The sequence below is a fragment of the Petaurus breviceps genome, unplaced genomic scaffold (genome assembly GCF_028583685.1).
Source record: "Petaurus breviceps papuanus isolate PSGF00001 unplaced genomic scaffold, PetGlider_PUasm1.0 90730, whole genome shotgun sequence".
Taxonomy (NCBI): Eukaryota; Metazoa; Chordata; class Mammalia; order Diprotodontia; family Petauridae; genus Petaurus; species Petaurus breviceps.
The window spans coordinates 10,397,516-10,417,589 of NW_027187324.1; positions in this window are offsets into that span (position 1 = coordinate 10,397,516).

A 20,074-nucleotide genomic window follows, 5' to 3' on the forward strand; every position below is an offset into this window, starting at 1 on the left:
GTTTTATGCTGCTTCTTGGTGCACTGATCTTTGTTGACCATTCAAGTAGCACCAAAAAACTCTGACCTGAGTTTGGCTTCCACAGTACTCTTTTCTCTTCCATACTATCTTCCTGCAATATTTAATTTGCTCTGACATTCGTTTAGCATATTTTCATAGGGCTTTTTTTTTGTTTGTTTTTAACACTATCTGTGATTTCAATGGATGAGAGAATTCCAAGGGAGGAAATTTCCTTTACTTCTGCAGATCAACTTTTCTTCAACCTGTAAACTTGGAGAGTTATATAGGGGCATTGATAAATGTCTTGCCCGGTGACATTCATACTATATTTCAGATGCAGGGCTTGATCCCAAGATCTCTACCCATCACACTGAAGTTCTTTTCCACTTCTATAGATAAAATCCAGAATAGTGCCCTACCTAAATCAGTTTAGTAGGGCATCTCATTTCTTAACCTTAGTCTCTCATTCTATCACAATTTTAATACTATTAGAATTAAATTTAATCTCAAATAGTGTCTGAAACTCGTTTGCTAAAACAGAGGAGACACAATCTCCCCAATTTCCTGACCACTAGGTAGGACAGCACATAGAGTGTTGGGTTTGGAGTTAAGAAGACCAGAGTTCAAATGTAACCTCAGAGACTTATGTAACTGTATGAACTTGGGCAAGTCACTTAATATCTTTTTACTTAATTTTCCTCAACTGTAAAGTGGAGATGTTAATAATAGTACCTACCTCCTGGAGTGGTTGTGAGAGTCAAACCAAATGATATTTGTAAAGCACTTAGTATCATACCTGGCACACAGTAAGTGCTATGTAAATTCTAATTGTTATTATCATTATTCTTGTTGGCAGTGTCATAACCAAATCTTTATTTTCTTTCTTACCCATTTTCAAACTATCATTATCTTTTTCTGATTGGACATCCTACACAAGATTAGTCTATCAGGGACATGCAAAAGAAGACTACTTATGTTTTGTAAGAAAATAAGTCAATGAAACCTAATTTTCTCAGTGAAATACAATTTATGAAAAAATTCTTTAAAAACCCTGAATTTGATTGCAAATATTTATTGAGCATATACTACATTATGCCCCAGGGCATACTTATGGGTTTTAAACCCAGTGACCTGTTTTTCTAAATCTTTGGAATCATTTAACTTGAAAACCCTCTAGTAGGCTATTAGGGTCTTTGGATTTTTGAAACAATGGAAGTTCCCCTCTAAACTTTTAACCTCATGATAAATTGAAGCCCCCTAGATTTTTTATTCTTGCCTAAGGATGGATCACAACCATAATCTTTACCTAAGCCAGTACCTTTTAGTGTCTGAAGAATCTTCTTAAAGGCCTTTCTTTAAAACCATCTGTCCTTTGAGCCAGAATAAATATATGTATATTTTAAAATCCAACCCTTATTCCATGCCATAGTTGTATCTCATAGCCAGGATCAAGATCTTTCCCAGGTCAAGAAGAGGCCTAAACAGATTTCTCCTGAATTTCTCTGAAGGAACACTTTAAACTGTGCATCTTGACAGACTAATAAGTTATGTCTTGCCCCACACTGATGGCCTTTTTGCATCCAGCTGGGCTCCATGATAATTGGGAGCCCAGTTCTAATGAGGCACAGCTGGCTGCTTAGCCAGGCCTATATTTTGAGGACAAACCCCCTTAAAGAGACAGTTTCCACCCAGTTATATACCTAAAATCAAATAAATCTTCATTGAAGATCAGGCTTTCACTTTATCTTTGTTCATGAGTGTGTGTGTGTGTGTGTGTGTGTGTGTGTATCTGTATATATTGTTACCCTTTCCTGAAAGTCATCTTTCTTTCCACTTGTTAATCTAAAACATTACTGATATCAACATTTTTTTTGCCTTTTTCAATCGTGTCACTTTCTTCTTCAAAACATGTAGAAAACTAAAGTTGGTTTTTTAGAAAGTATGAATTTTCTCATAAAGTATCAACCGCTACAGTATCAATTGAAAAATAAAATATGGGTATAAGATTATAAAAGACAATTTAAAGCACTTTACATTCATCATGCCATTTGAACCTTACTCTGAGGTAGGCACTATGAAAAATCATTATTCTCATTTTGCAGAGGAAAAACTGAGACTCAGAAAAATTGGATGTCTTACCATGGTAAAATAGCTGATAAGTATTAAATTATGAAGCTTCCTGCTTCATGTGTTGAGTTGTATACTACACTGATGTTCTGTAAAATGGACATGAATTCAGAAGCAGGTCACTTGATGATTAAATAAAGGGTGTGTGTGTGTGTGTCTACCTTAGCTAATAACTTCCTGAAGCTCTTGTAGGAATATGAAAGTTTCCCCATATAGTAACACATTGAAAGAAAAATAAATACAGGCTATAGAGCAAAAAAGGAGAAAGACGATTCTAGGTAAGTGATGAACCATGTAATAAAGGGATAGGTGACGTGGTAGGAAAGAAGAATTTAGTTAGGATGCAAAGTAGATGAAATATAGTGGAAAATATGCAGTAGATAAAATCAGTTTTGAAAATGGTCTTCCAGGTAAGAAAACTAGGTTTTGATAATAGACAACACATTCAATCACATATATGACAAAAAAACTAAATTCCTTCATAAAAGAAATCTTTTCTCATTATGATGTCTATAGTGCAGCAGCGAATATGTTCTCATTATTGAGGATGCTTCATTTACACATTCATATTTTAAGTTCTAGTCTCTGAGGTGGTATCTATAGAGCCAGAGAGGAGAGAGGAGCTGAGTAATTAACCGGATAATTCAGCCGGTATAAATAAATGTAGATAGTAATGGATAATTCAGGCAAAAAAAATCCTTTTTCAATAGCAGAGATTTTTTTTAAAGAGCTTGAATTACTTGGATAATTGCCTTACACCCCCAAGTCATGTGGTTTGAATATATACAATGTGAATAACATCAATAATAGATTTTTTAAACCTGTACATCTGCAGTGGGTATCAATTAGGGAAATCAAGAACTGAGTTGTCCATTGGTTTTATTGGATTACTAATTCAGTTTTGGAAGAAAAATTATAATGGTTGTTGGTATATAAACCCCTTTATATGTCCACATAGTTATATGTCTGTAATTTTCTGTATTTTGTTTCACTAATTACTTGGCCCAGAAAGAATTAAAAAAAAAAATCAGCTATGATAGGCCCCTGCTTGCTTTGTATTTGGGATCCTTAATGTCATTCTTTTAGTCATCAATCATAGCTAATTTTTGTCATTTTTTTTGCATTAGACTGTAAACTCCCTATCAGTCACAAACTATTTCAGAACCTGATGTTTCACCCATTCACTACAGTCCTACTTGTTTGTGTCCCCGTTGTAGAGTGAAGGTGGTTCTGGGTTCATGTTATGCCTCCAGAACTCAGGCCCTGGCTAGAAGATTTTGGATTTTTGGACTGTCTAATGGACTTTTATTTGTTGCAGCATCAACCCAGCTGGGTTTGGAAAGGCTCATGACTCTTCACCCGGTTAACCTGAGGAGGGTTTTTTTTTTTTGGGGGGGGGGTGACCCACATGTCAAAGATTCCCCTTGCCTAATTTGTAGAGGAGTCAAAATCAGCCCACACTGACAAAACTAGAGATCCTTGAAATATTGAAGTGAGTTATTTCACTCAGAAATTACCTTTCCATTTAAACTTGTTTTCTTCTATGACTAGAAATCCCATAACATATTAAGAACATAAAATTACTTCCTCTTCTTTTTACCCCTAGCTGCTACAAGATACTTCTGGAGAGCAAATGCCTTTGGACTAATAACAGATAGAAATTACTGTCCCTTTCCTTTTCAGAGTTTGCCAGTTATCTTTGTAATTCAATAATATAATCAATATTATCCCACATTTTTGAGTTTGGGGAAATAATAAAATTGTCTAGAAGCAAATCAGCTTTCTGCTGAGATTAATTTAAGCACAAGTGCAGTTTGGAAGGAGAGATGAGATTGAGACGTTTACCTCTCTCTCCAGTAGGATACCAGGTGACCGCACACTCGGGGCTGAAACAGCTTGAAAGCATTACATCACCATAAGCAACTTTCATTGGCTGCAAAAAAACTTCAGGACAAGACAAGCTTTCCAGTTGCTGTGTGAAAACTCTTGTGAACTCTTTACTGGAAGACAGACTTTTCTTCTACCAATGCAGCCACATCTATAGTTACAGAATATTATTAACCCTTTATGAATAATATTTAACTTCATTTTATCCAGTAGTTTAAAATTTAAAACTAACCTTCTAGAGGTGTGTGTGTGTGTGTGTGTGTGTGTGTGTGTGTGTTGGATGGGTGGGATGTATATTTATATGTGCTTGTCTTTTCTATTGTGCTCCCCATTTCTTTGTTCATTTTGCTTGTTTTAAATTATAAACCCACGAATTTACAGTGTTATTGTTCCTAACATAACTTGTCTCTCCTTCTGACCTGCTTGAGTCAATCGGTACCCCCCCACCCAACCCCTTTATCATTCGTTATTCTGTTCTTACTCTCTGTAGGCAAAAAGCAAAGTTTTAAAAGAGTACAAGAATTTTTATTTTGGTGAATTTCATTTCGTCTAGTTCATAGATCTCTTATTTCCTTATTCATTTTCATTGTTGGATTTTTTTTCTATTGCATTCTATGAGTTATTTATGTACTGCTTATTACCATGGTGACTTCCAAACTAAAACCATGTGCGTAATCTGAGAGGCCAGAGGGGGTTTACTAGTGGGTGTCAGTGAAAGTGATAGGGGTTGTAGTTGCAGTTTCCACCCAACTTCTGGTCCCTATCCATGTTGCCCATGGAAATCATAGATTTTAGGTTAATTCAGTGAGGGGTCAAGGGGTTGAGGTTGGGGAATATATATATGTATGTGTTTGTCTGTGTATGTATATATACAAAAGTCTAACATCTTTCTAGTGAGGCAAAAATATCTCCCCTCTATTTGTAAGAATTTTTTTTCTTTTTTTGCTCATGGGATATAGACCCTAAAATGTGGTACAGTGGAAAGGTCTTGGTTTTGTAGTCCAAGACCTGAGCTGAAATCTTGGCCCTGCTACTTGTGTGCTTATATAATATCACTTTGGATAACTCACTTATGCTCTTTGGACCTTAGTCTTCTCATCTGTAAAATTAGTGTTGGACCAGATGACCTTTAACATAACTTCCAGCTTCAATTTTCTAATTCCATTATATGCCTTAGAATATTGAGGGTGAATCACAGAAATTTTCTTTTAGTTGGAAGTGACTAGAGCAGGAGTGGGGAAGCTGTGACCTCAAGACCACATGTAGCCCTCTAGGTCCTCAAGTGCAGCCCTTTGACTGAATCCAAACTTCACAGAGCAAATCCCCTTAATAAAAGGATTTGTTCTGTAAAACTTGGACTCAGTCAAAATGCTGCACCCAAGGACTTACAAGGTCACAGTTTCCCCACCACTGGACTAGAGTCATTGGTACGCTGTTTATGTCAGGCATGCACCCTCCTGGTTGTGGGACTGCGCTGCCTCCTCAGAAAGCCTGGAAAAATCCCCAAGCTCAGGAAGAGAGAAGGCCATGCCTCTAACTCAGGTCTTACCCTTTCAGTTGCATTGCTGGAAGGTCAGAGAAGATGCCTCTGCTAAGGCTACACTTCCTTATTATATAAACGCAAAGAAGCTATTGCATCTGTTCATTCTGGTAGGAGTAGCAATTAGAAATAGGAAACCTTTGGTTACCTCTCATGTGCATAGAATGATGTTGGGGTTCATAAGTCTCTGAGAGACATTTACTACATACTAGAACATTCACATACATTTGAGAATGAAATGGGTGTTCATTTTGACAGTGCCTGGTCATCTATTTCTGATTTCCTCTCCCTACAAAGACTGTAGAGATGGGCGATGGTAGAACTGGTACCCAGTAAGGTACAAAGAATCATTTCAGACCTGTGGATGACTCCAGAGAAACTGGTGGAGTCTCAGTGGACCCCCCTGTCAACTAAGAATTAATGACAAAAAAAGGGGTTGTTATAAAACTACAAAATATGCAACATATGGTCTGATCTTCTCAAATAAAAATTGCTCTCACTTTTTATGTTTTCCCACATGTAGAGTTCAAGATGAATAGTTGATTCTTTTTTCCCATTTCTTTCCCTGAAAAACTTAGACTGAGAATAAATGGAATAAAGATGGAAATTCACATGGGATATTTTGACTTTTAGGTCAATAATTCAGGATGTGTAGTTTTCAAAATTAGCTACATATGTTTAGTTTGCCATTATTTATTTATGTAGCACTTATCCCCATGGCCTGTAAATAGCATATAATAAAACAGGTGTTATCATTCCCATTTCTCAGTAGAGGAAACTGAGGTTCTGAGATGATCAATCAACAAGCATTCGCTAATTGTCTATTATATATACTAAGTACTGCTAGGAATTAGGAATACAAAGACAAAAGTGAAACAGTAACTGCCCCAAAGGAAACAATACATACATATTATAGGCACATGTAAAATGCTTGGAAAATAAATACAATAAATTATTAGACCAAAGTCAGCAAAGTATTTCTAGAAGGTAAATTAGTTTCTTTTTTTTATTTCTTTTTATATTTTTATTATTTTTTTCTCAACTTTTATTTTTTTTATAATTAATTTGTTTGTTTCCTTTTAGTTTACAGGATTCCACCCCACAATTCCTTGAGTTTCACATTTTGTCCCCCTCCTTCCCCTCCCCCAAAGGCGGTATATAGTCAAGTTTAGGACCTGTCAATACTTTCACATTATACATTGGTCAGGTTATAAGGACGGATTGTACCAGCTGGAATGAAAAATGGCAAAGAGGCCGTAAAACCAAACAAGAGAAGGAAGAAGATGGGGCATTTCGGTTCTTCCTAGCTCTTTCTCTGCATGCACCTGTTTCTCTCCATCATGAGGCTTTTGGGATTGGCTTAAATCACTGCATGGCCGAGAGGAGTCCACTCTACCAAAGCCGGTCATCACCCACACGTTGTGATACATTCGTTTCTGATACAACGGTCTGAAAATTCCAAAGCTTGGCTATGGCGTCGTCCAAGGGCGTCCATTGGCTTGCAAGCTCCTTGAGAGCGGGGACCACCTTTTGTTTTTCTTTGCATTCCCACAGCTAGCACAGAGACTGGCATACAGGAGGCGCTTAATAAGTGTTTATTAACTAACTGACCAAATGCCTACTTGCATCAATAGTTCACAGCCTTTCCACGACTGAATTGATCTCTTCATGAATGGCTGTAGGCGGAAACAAAAACCGATTCATCTCCTGGTGGCTAAACTTCTGGTGGTAAGACTCTGTGTGTACATTTAACTAGACTGGCCCTTGGATAGCAGACACACACTCTGTATTGCTGTAGCAGTATTTGAAGCTTGGCAGGAACTGCCATAGTTTGTATTCTGTTGGTCCAGTTTTCAAGAAGCCAGAGTCATCTCTAATTTATTATTTGGCAAAATCAATCAACAAGCATTTAATAAACACCTCCTAGGAAGGGAGAAAAAGAAATAAGCATTTTTTAAACACCTACTGTGTACCAGGTAAGTGCTAAGTGCTTTGCATAGATCATCTGGTTTACATTTATAGTATATGTTTATCCCAACAACCCTGCAGGGTAGGTACTGTTATCCCCCATTTTATAGTTGAGGAAGTTGAGACAGGCAGAAGTTAAGTGACTTGCTCAGTTACATAGCTAGTAAGTGTCTGAGTTTGGATTTGAACTTGGGTCTTCCTAACTCCAAGTCCAGCTCGCTATCCACTGAACCACCTAACTGCTTAGCTGCCTAGGAACCAAGCAATGTGGTATGTTCTGGGGATAGAAAGACAAAAATAAATTAATACCTGCCTTCAAGGAGCTGACATTTTAGCTGGGAAGATAACATGTCTACACACACGTATAAGAAAATTATGTATAAAGTAAATATGAAATAATCTCTTGGCAGGAGGCATTGGAACCTTTAACAATGGGGAAAGATTTCATGTAGTAGGGAGTGCTTTAGCTGTGCTTTCAAGACAATTGGAGGGCTTAAGAAACAAAATGAAGGAGTTTGTTCTGGACATAGGGACAGCCTGCACAAAGGCATAGAGATGTCTGGTTGGAACAGAGAGTATGTGATGGGGAGTAATGTGTAACATATTTAGAAAGGTAGGCTAGAGTCAGGTTGGGAAGAATTATAAATGCCAAAGAGAAACACTTGAGTTTGATCCAAGAAACAATAGGGAAATTCTCCAGCTAGCTTCACTCATCTCCATTTGGAAACTGGTCAGATCAGCAGGGCTTGGTATAATAGCTTCTGTGGTCGTCAGTCATCCGTTAAGTTGGAAGAACACCAAAAGTAGGTGGAACTTTTTGTTGACCAGGAAGGATGGTCCCAGTTCTGCCTTTTAGAGAATACTAATCTCTGTTGTGGAGAAACAAGGGAAATCTGGTCTTATCATAGATAGGCTTTTTGGGGAAAGATATGATTTCTGTTTTGGATGTGTTGAATTTGAGATGAATGGAAGATAGACAGTTTGAAATATTTAACAGGCAGAAGTTAATATAGGACCACAGCTAATGAAAGAGACCAACGTTTGACATAAAGATCTAGGAATTATCTGCCTAGAGATAATAATTAAACCCATGAGAGGTTATGAGATAATTGAGAGAGAGAGAGAGAGAGAGAGAGAGAGAGAGAGAGAGAGAGAGAGAGAGAGAGAGAGAGAGTATAGAGATAGAAGAGAAGAGGGCTCAGGACAAAGTCTTGGCGTATACCCAGAGTGAATGGGTGTGATACGGAAGATGACCCAACAAAGCATTCAGATAAGTAGCAAAAGGACTAAGAGAGAGCAATGTCATGAAAGTCAATCAATCAATTAACTAACAAATATTTTTTAATGCATACTATATATGAGGGACTGTGTTAGATACTAAGGGTACAAGACAAAAACAAAAGTTCTTGATTACTGTGATCTTACATTCTATTGGACGGACAATGTAAATATATGTAAATGTCTTCAAGAGATAAGATAATTTTTTTTTAATTTTTATTTTTTGGAGGGGGGAAAGCAGGCCATTTGGGGTTAAGTGATTTGCCCAAGGTCACACGGCTAGTGTTAAGTGTCTGAGGCTGGATTTGAACTCAGGTCATCTCCAGACTCCAGGCAGGGCTGCTACTCTATTCACTGCACCACCTAGCCACCCTGAGATACAATAATTTTAGATGGGAAGTCAATAGTAGCTGTGGGGATAGGAAGGTAACCAGAAAGTCTTCCTGTACTTGAACTGAGTCCCCAAAGAAGCCAGAGACTTCAAGAGATAGAGGTGAAGAGGGAGAATATTACAGACATGGGGAACATCCAGTGTAATAGAATAGAGATGAGGGAGTATTGTGTGAGGAACAGAAAGTGGGCTAGAATGGCTAGATAGTACAGTGCAAAAAAGACATCATGTAGAAGAATGGAGAGGTAGGAAGTGGCCAGGTTGTAAAGACTTTTAAATGTTCAATTGTGGGGGGCCGGTGGGGGGGAGGGCAGCTAAGTGGTACAGTTGATAGAGCACTGGCCCTGGAGTCAGGAGGAACTGAGTTAAAATCTCAGCCTCAGATACTTATTAGCTGTGTGACCCTGGGCAAGTCACAACCCCACTGACTAAAAAAAAAAAAATTGTTAAATTGTGGAATTTGCATTTGATTCTAGAGGTGATTGTTGTCCATGTTTAAAATGACAAACGACATTGTGTTTAAAATGACATCACTATGTTGAGGTCAAGGTATAGTGTGTGTGACTGTGGCTGATCCTAGAGGTAATAGGAACCCATTGAAGTTTATTAATTAAAGGGTGATATGGTTAAATCTGTACTTTAGGAGAATCATTTTGGTGCTTGTATTGTAATTGAATTATATTGGAGAAAGGCTTAACATAAGGAGACCCATTAGGAGGCAGAATTGACAGAAGGTCCTGAATTAGTATGGTGACTATGTCAATGTATGAGAGAGATGTTACGACAATAGAAATGATAAGATTTGGCAGCTAATTGGATATATGGAGTGATTGAGAATGAGGAGTCCAAGATGGCACCAAGGTTTTGAACCTGTAACTAGAAGGATGGTATAGTCCTCAACAATAATAAAGAAATGAATAAGTTCTGTTTTAAACACGATGGCTTTGAGATTTCTGTGGAACAGTTTAAAATGTCCAACAGGTTGTTGGTGAAGTATGAATGCCTAAATTTGGATATATAAATCTGGGAACCATCTATATAGAGATGTAATTAAAATCATGGGATGAGAGATCAGCAAGTGAAAGTATATAATAATGACTATAATAGCCTTGAAGCTAATGCTTTGCAATTATTATCCAGTTTGATCTTCATAAGAACCATAGGAGGTAGGTGCTATTATTATATCTACTTTACAGATGAGGAAACTGAGGCAGACAGTAAAGGGTAATAACTTACCCTTTAAGTGTCTGAGGCTGGGCTTGAACTCAAATTTTCTTGACTCTGAGGCAGCAGGTGGCTGAGCAGATAGAACATGGGACCTGGAGACAGGAAGATATGAATTCAAATCCAGCCTCAGACATTTCTTAGCTGTGTCATACTAGGCAAGTTACTTAACCTCTGTTGCCTGACAAAAAGATCCACTGAATCCATTGGAGAAGAAAATGGCAAACCACTCTAATATCATTGCCAAGAAAACCCCATGATACTAAGGGTACAAGACAAAAATTAAACTTCTCGATTACTGTCATCTTACATTCTATTGGGCAGACAACGCAAGTATATATAAATATATAAAAGAGATAAGATAATTTTAGATGGGAAGTCAGCAGCAGCTGAGGGGGTAGGGAGGTAAACCAGAACAGTTCTCCTGTGCTTTAACTGAGTCCCCAAAGAAGCCAGAGACTTCAAGAGATGGAGGTGAAGAGGGAGAATATTACATGGGGTCATGGAGAGTCATACATGACTGAATGGCTGAATAATAACTTCCTAACTCAAGATCCAGATTTCTATCCACTGAGCTATCAGAGCCTCATGGAAGTTTGGAGAAAACTATGGACCTCCTGAGAGTAATGTTTTTGAATGCATAAAATAAAATACATAGGTTTAGAAGGAAACCAATTATGTTAAATAGTTTTCAGAATACTAAAACAAACCAAGTTCACTCACTCCAGGTTAAGATCACCTGTTTTCTGGGCAATCCTTTTTCAGTTCTGACTTTCTGCCAGACATTTTCCATAATAATGGAAAACATCATTGGCAAGCATGTCTCTCTGTTTTGTGGCTTATTTGAGGTTGTTGAAGTTATTTTTTTGCGTTTATCAAGGATTTTGCAAAAATTTTAATATGTGTATAGGAGATGTTTTTGGAGGAAAGCTTTTAAGACTACATTTTGCTCTAGTAAATTAAATGGTTCTTATTTTTCTAAGTAATAAAAAAATAATATGTATTGTTATTTCTTTGTACCTTTTAGTCAGATGCATAACAGCAAATATATGACCTACTATAGAATATAATTTATAAAAGTGTACATGTTCTGCTTTTAGATATTCTTATCAAGGAGGCTCTTGGTACACATATAGAATATTCTAATAAGTATTTGACAAATTTGGGGAAATATGTATATGAACTTGTGCAATGTTAAGGGAATTTGATGATCTTCCCTACCCCTTAATAGGCCCATGTGATCTGCTTTGAGCTTTGGCCCAACCCACTCGAGTAACATAGAGTCAATGATGGGAAGAGCTTGCTGAATGAGTACAGCAGGAAGAGAGAGTGAGGCAGGGAGGAATTTTGCCTAGGGGAGCTTGTTTATGGGGAAGCCTAACAGAGGGAAGGCTTGGGGATGGTGGCATTTCCTGCATTGGTGATGTGTATAAACTTCTTTGTTACCATGGTGAAATTAGCTTTCTGGTATCTGAATAAATATCTTGGTTTCATCTTTGAGGAAGAGATTTTGTTATATTTTGTAGTTCAACCCTTGAAATACCTCTGCATATTCTTGGCAACTGCTATGGGTATTGCATTGGCAATATGGTTTGTAATTGATATCCTCTTGATGACCTACTTTTGTACTCATAATGTCTGTTATTTTTCCAATCATTCAGTAACCGCTCTTTCTCATTTATGTTGAGAAATGGTGCTTTGATAGCTTCTAAATTGTCAACTCCAGGCAGGCATTCTATGTATATTATTGTATTGGTCTGATACAACTGCTTTCTCCATTATCTGTTTACTTTAGTTCCATTTATCATACAGTCCATCAGAATGTTTTAGGCTAAATGTGATAGTGACACTTATTAATAGTGGAAAATAGTTTGCTATAAAAATCCTATCAACTCTCTTCTGTTTTTATTTGTTTACTATCTTTCTTTTAACTTTGTGCTTAAATTCACTCATGATAAGCTAACTTAGTTGGGTTTCATAATTTTTCTCCCTCCATTACTTCTTGCTGTCCCACAAGGTGATTCTATTCATAATCTTCCACCATTTTCCTCTGTATGATTTCACAAATGAGTCTATGTTTTAAAATGGTATTGCCCTAGGCTGACTCATCTATCTGCTTGGCAAGGAGATCAAATGTTTGTTAGTCAAAGTGCTTTTAGTATGTTTTTGTTCACTTGTTTTGGTAATTTCTTCACATCATTTAGATTTTCTTAGGAAATGATCATAGTTTTTATTGAACTCTTTTCCTGTTTTCTGCCTCAATAGTTTATTTGAACAGGTCATGTCAGAAGTGTTGCAATAGCACACTTATATTTTCATTTTATTATTTCTTTGAATTTGTTGTTGAATTTTGTCTTTGCTCTATCAAGTTGATTGTTTGACTATATAAATGGACACCTAATTCAAAATGACCCCTATATTGGTAACCAATACTTTCTTTTCATTGAGATGTATTTTGAACTTTTAATACTTTGGGCAGTGTAGCTGTTAGAGCATGACACCTTTAATTTCATAGTTACAGGTTCAAACAAAATGTAGTTAATTTCTTTTTTTTTTGGTGAAATCATATGATATTCATCATTTTCAGAACCTTTGAACTTTCCTCTTGAACAAACTATTCATGATACATTGGCATGAAACTCTTGCATAATCTACAAACCTTTGGCCTCATGTGTACCTTGAGTTAGAGGCATATTCTCCAACATATTTTTCGCTATTCTCCTTCATGTCTACTTTTGCGTTGTTGTATTAAATGTAAATATACAGTTCTTAAAAACCCCCCTTGAAATAGATCCTAGGCAACAGAAATATGAAAACACTAAAACACTCACAAGACATTAATATCAAATATTTCTTGGCTTCAACTGTAACTGACATAAAGGGGTTCTAAGATAATTTTTGTGGCATGCTGAGTATGACTATTTCTAAGTATAAACATTTCCACTAGGCTCAGTATTTGCACTGTTTGCAAGGCCTAAAAATCATTGACTGAAGAAACGAATAGACTAGTAAAAGCAGTATGAATTCAGGGCAGTTTTTATAGGACTGACATTATTTTTAATGCCAAAACAAATGAAGTTTGATTCAGTAACAGAGATTTAGGAGGAAGATGAAATTTTAGCCAGATGCCTGAGAAAGGTGAATCGATTAAAGAAACCACACCAGGCTTAAAAATGAGTAACTTTAATTAATAAGCTCATATTTCAACTTCCTTCTCTCATATTCTGAAGGTGGACTGGTCAAGAGTAGCTAGAGATAAAGCTACATCTCTAGTAACCCCCCCCCCCCCAAGGACGCAGGCATAGTAGGACAACCTACCTTTAGACTCTTGAGTCATTAATAAGGTCTAAGATTTCATCAGCTTTTTTTCCCTGTCATGTCTACCATGAGCTATGTTGACCCATGTTGAACATAGAATGCACAAAACACTTCACATCATTTTTTCTCACGAGCTTTTCTCTAGTTAAATCTCCCCAATCACATGGTCATGAAAGTAAGGTTTTGAATCCAGTTGTAACAATTTACATTCCCAATTAATTTCATCTTATTTGATATGACCCAGTGTTCTAAACTTTCAAGACTCTTAAGGTCTTTTTCCTCCAATGTGTTAGCTGTACCTACCAGCTTTTTGTCATCTGTAAATTTTATAAGCCTTCCATCTATACCCGTATTCAAGTCATTTATTATAATAAACTTGGAGAGCTTAAGATCAAGGTCTGATCCCTGGGAGATTTCACTAGAGATTTCCTAGCTTGATATCAAACCATTAATGGCCACATCTATTCATCTAATTCTACATCCTCTTAACTTGCCTACCCTTTAAACCACATCTATACTCTACCCCCTCACCAAATAGCAGGATAGGCTTTGGCAAAATCCAGGCAAATTACATGGACATCCTTTTTCTATCTAGTGTAATAATTATAAAAAGTGAGATTAGTCTGACAAGACCAGTTCTTGATGATGCCATTTTGGTTTTTTGTCATATCCACCTTCTTTTTCAGATATTCATTAACCATTCCTTTAATGATATTGACTATAGTTTTTACAAGAATAAAAGTTGAGTGCACTGACTTTTAGTTTCTGTTATCTTTCTGTACCCTTTTTTGAAAATTGGAACATTTTCCTTTCTTCAGTCCTGGGGTGCTTCTGTCATTCTCCAAGATCTTTCAAAAATCACTGACAGTGGCTCAGCGATAAATCAGCTATTAATCACAATTGCCTTTGCTTTCATATTGGATAAATCTTTTTGGAAAAGAAACCTAAATGGTTGTTTTTCAGCTCTCTATGTCTCCCTATCAGTATCTTCAGATAAATCTTGTTTTTCTTTCTCATCGGATTTGTTTTCCTTGGTGCCTTCAGAATTTCATTCTTGATAGTTTCTCATCTCTCTACGTTTCCTTCACTTAAAGGATTTTAGGCCATGGGATCATATCTGTTTTTCCTCTCTGAAACTTTGATATTTTCTTTCGTTGGACCAAGAATTTCTGTCAAACTATGCCTTAGCTTTCCTCTCTTCTCTTAGAAATTCTAAGACACACTAGTTACTTTTCTCAAAGATTTTCATAATTTTTTTTTACCATAATGAAAATGTAGTAAAACATGTAGTTGGTTAGAATAAAGATCATGAATAAAAGCTTCTCAATTTAGTTCCATAAAAGATGAAATTATTTATTGCCATATTTTTTGGCAGAAAGAAGCTTCCAGAAGATTTCTAGATAATTTAAGTCCCTAATTGCTATCATATTGTGTCTCCGAGCCATACTTTTTATCCCAAACTCCTCATTTATTTCCTCCTCCTATATGGGTAGTTGTACTCAGATGGCAATATAATTTCTATTTCTATCTCCATTGATCTTCATTCAGATATTATCCATCACCCTTCCCTGCTATGGTCCTTAGAGATCTTCATATGATTGCTTGTATAGTCATATAGGACAGAACTACTCTTATCCTCATTCTCGTGGCATAGATGCTGACTCAGGCAGCTGCCAATCATTCCTACTCATCTCTTCTTTTGATATCATGTCTTACCTAACAGCACCTATGGATCCATACCATTCTTCCTTAGACTATGAATGGTTGATTTGTTGAGAAGATCTTGTTTAGTTCTTAACTTGGGTATCTGTAGATTTGTTTTATTACAATATCTTAATTATTGTATTTCGATATGATTGGTTTCTTTATAATCCTACATACTTTATCTTATATATTTAAAAAAATTATTCTAAGAGGTGCATAGGCTTCACTAGACTGGCAAAGGGATTAAAAACCCTTGGTCTAGCTCCTTAACAGTACCTTTCTTTTCCAGTATTTAGTCCTTTTCATTCTCACTTTTTCCTCTGTATCACTGCGTCCCACTTGCCAACATCCTGACATGTCAGAATTTCCCTCTAGTTCTTTAGATATTTTTTCTTTCCTTTCCTTTGCATTGAAGTGCCCCTTACATTTTTTCAAGTAACATAATTCTCTCTGATATCCTAGTCAGGGTTCAGACATTCCTTAGACTCCTTTACCTCCTATTCTAGAAGGGAAACTAGCCTTCTCTCTGAGCAAAGATAACAGTCACTTGGCCATGGCTGAAAAGAAAACACTGTGAACTCTATTCTGTTCACTGCAAACTGCACCTGCTTTTCATAGCTGCATGAAGCAAGAGCCTCCATATTTTATTGCACACAGTTCCCTCATTGAATTGCTTGTGAGGCTTTTGACCCCAGAGTTGCTACTGTCCTTACTTTATTGGAACTTTCTTACCTTGTTAGGACATTGACAAACACCTCAAATTTATTTTTCCTAACTAACCTCTTATCTCATCTCACTAACTTATCAACTTAGTTCACTTACGTTGCCTTGCCTTGTTTTGCCAGCTTCCTTATCCTTCACCTTGATGTCTGTTCCTCCTCCTTGAATCTTCCTTCTGAGCCCTGAATTCACCTTCACATCTGAGTGATAATTGGCTTATCTTTTTAATGATATCTTAATGACCCTCCTTTATTCCAGAAGATTTTAATATACAACTACTATTTTATCTTATTTTAATACTATTAATTACTTTTAGTTAATTAATTACTATAATATTAAGTCTCCTGTTGACTTTCTACTCTTCCTTCTCCTCCTTAGGTCCTTTTGTTTGAGTCCCTCTTAGCTTTCTTCCCTTCTGTAAGCTTCTTCTCCAATCCCTCGATTCAATCTCTGGACTTCTTTAAAATTCCCAAATTCTCTAAATCTTGATCACAATCCTTTCTGCATTTGTCTTCTTCAACTCGAGTCTTTCCCTTATTCTGTCTCTCACACAAGTTGTTCATATTGAACCTGAAAATCAGAAATCATACAAGACAGGGTGTTTTGGAAGGAAAAGAGAAATTAAGAGTTTTCAGGAATATTTGTACCAAAAGTTTGCAAGGAGAAGCTTTGCAGATAGTAATAATAATTTATATCAAGTTTTTAGGTTTGCAAATATTTCATTTCATAGAATATTTAGTAATTAGAAAATTATTTAATCATTTGATAATGAATGTTTAATCATTTAATAAACATTTGGTAGCTTGAACTGAATTGAATTTTAGCTGAACAATGGAATATTTCATGGATTTGTGTGAATTAAACAAACTGTTTCTTTAACCTCTCTCTCCCCAGAAGGTCTACCCTTTACTCACTCTCTGAACCAAGAGAAAGGGAGATAAGGCTAGCATAGGAAAAGTGCTTAAGAATAAATTCTCCTCTCCTGTTTACTAATATCATCCTTTGAAACTCACACTGTCTTTACTTGCTCTTATGGTAGTGATCTAATGTACCAAAGCCCAGAATTCACTATCATATCTGATTGATCATTGGCTTTTTAATCAATATCCTATTGCCCTATCTTTGTCACAGAATATTTTCATACATAATACCTACAGGTGCCACAGCTACTAATGTTTTATACCAATTCTTTAGCTTTGCTGTCTCAGTGATCACCTATTCCTCCCCTATTTTTGTATAATGAAAGATTTCATCCCCGGCTCCTTCTATGTTCCCTAAAAAGGTGCCTAGATCTCCCCACCCTTAAAAAGCTTCACCACTCTACCATTCCCTCAAGCTGTTATCTCCTAGCTCCTCCCTTTCACAGACAGATGCCTAGAAAAAGCTGTCCACATACATTGCTTCCACTTTCTCACCTCCCGTTCACTCTTTAACCCTTTCGGGTCTGGTTTCTGTCCCCACTACTTAGCCAAAACTGTTCCCTCCAAGGTCACCAATTATTCTTTATTGTTAAATCCAATGGCCTTTTCTCATTCTTTATCTTTCATGACCTCTCTCCTACATTTTGATGTTGTTGAACAAGCCTCTCTTCTCCTTGGATTTTGTGACCTTTCCTTGTTTTATGGCATTGTGACATATTCTTCCTGCCTTTTATATAGTTCCTTCTTAATTTCCTTTGTAGATTTACCTTGTTTTGTTCAATGTGTGTGTGTGTGTGTGTGTGTGTGTGTGTGTGTGTGCGCGCTCGAGCCTTAGGGCTCTGCACTGACCCTCCTCCTCTTCTGTCTGTAACCTGTTCTTTTGGGGATCATGTCAGCTCCCTTGGATTCAGTTATCATTATTTTCCTGAGTTTTACTCCCACATCTCCAATGCCCAGCTTTACACCTCCACTTGGATGATCCATAACCATGTCAGACTCAACATGAATCAACCACACATCATTATCCTTCCTCCTAACCACCCATCTTCTTAACATATCTTTACTATAGAGTAGACCATCATTCTCCTAGTTACCCAAGTTCTCAATCCCTGACTTTTTCATTACTTCTCTCTTCCCCACCCCATAGCCAATTAGCTGCCAGATCTTGTTAATTTAATCTCTTCAAGATCTGAATCGGCCTCTTCCTACTCATACCACAACTACCCTAGTTTGCCCCTTAGAATCTCTTTACCTGGCTGTTAAAATACCCTGCCAATTTGTTTTCCTGAATTCAGTCTCTCCCTCTCTATTCCAGCCTCCACACATCTGCAAAATGGCTCTTCTTAAGGCACTGATATGACCATCTCATTCCCCTTCTAAAGAAGCTTCAGTGACTCTCCAATTACCTTTAAGAAAAAAATGCAAATGTCTCTCTTTTGCTTTTAAATCTCTTCACAGTCTGGCACTGGCCTGTTTGTCTGTGCTGCTTACCCATTGCTCTCACTAATACACTCTTTAACTCAGGCAAACAGACCCACTTGTTCTTCCTTGTGCTGGACATCCCATCTCCTACTTCCTGGCTGTCTGTGTCCCATGCCTGGAATGTTCTCCTTTCTCACCTGTTCTTTTTGGAACTCCTTGCTCTATTCAAGGCTCAGCTCCATTGCTTCCTTATACAAGAGACTTTTCAAATTCCTCCAGTTGCCAGTCGCTCCCTGACATCACTCTGTATTTATTTTGCATATATCCTTCAAGTACTTACTTTACACTTGTATACTAGAATGTGACTTTATGAAAGAAGGAACTATTTTTTTTATATTTGTATCCCTAGGATTAGCATAATGGCTGGCATATAATAAGTACTTGAGAATTTTCTTGTTGATTGATTGATCTTCCCCTAGGCCAATTCCTCTTCTGACATCAACCTTGTACTTCTCATGTTGGATCACTTCCTGCTCTCCTTTATCCCCTTCATCTATTCATCAGTGATTGAATTTATCTTTGAAATTCCACAGATAGTCCTGCCTGTTTTGGTACATGGTTAACCACTTTCATCATTACTCTTCTCTTCTAATGAACAATAGACTTGATCACGGAGTAGCTACGGCACTCAGTACAATGTTCTCCCCACCCATCAAATAAGACCTATTTCATCTCAACTGGAATCATTCACGGAATCTGATAGATATTTATATCTATCACATCTATCAGAATATCAAACACATAGTGTCAGAGTTGAAAAAGAACTGAAAAACTTTCTAGCTTAGGGGTTCTTAGCCTTAACTATATCATGGACCCCTTGGGCATTCTGGTGAAGCTTATGGGCCCCTTCTCAGAATAATGTGGTTAAATGTATAAAATAAAATACATAGTTACAAAAAACAAACATTAGTGAAAATAAAGCTATATTTTCCACATCCAATTTCTTTGACCCCCTGAAATCTCTCTGTGAACCCACAGGGTCAGTGGATCCCAGGTTAAGAAACCTGGTTCAGCATTTACCTGTTGGAGAATACTCTCTTTAATAACCTTGACAAAGAATTGTGCAGCCTTTGCTTGAAGAACTCTAGTGATGGGCAATCCACTGTCCCCTGAAGAGCCCATTCCACTATTTGGATAAATAATGTTGAATAATAATTATAAGGATTTTCCCGTTTGTGTTGTGCCGAAATCTACTTCCTTGCAATTTTTACTCATTGCTTCTCATTCTGCTTCTCATTCTCATATGGGGACAAGCAGAATAAGTCTAACACAGGACAGCCCTTCACCTACTCATTCCTACATCTTCTCTTCTGAAAGCAAAATGTTCTTCTCTAAGTTTAATGTCCCCATTTTTCCTGCCGATTCTCATATGACAGAACCTAGGTTCTCATCATCCTGGCCACCCAGAGCTCAAGATAATACCCAAAATAGGACCTGACAAGGGCACAGGATAGTAAAACTATATCTTCACTGATCCTCTACTGTTTGCTTCTCTTAATTTCATCCCCCCAAATT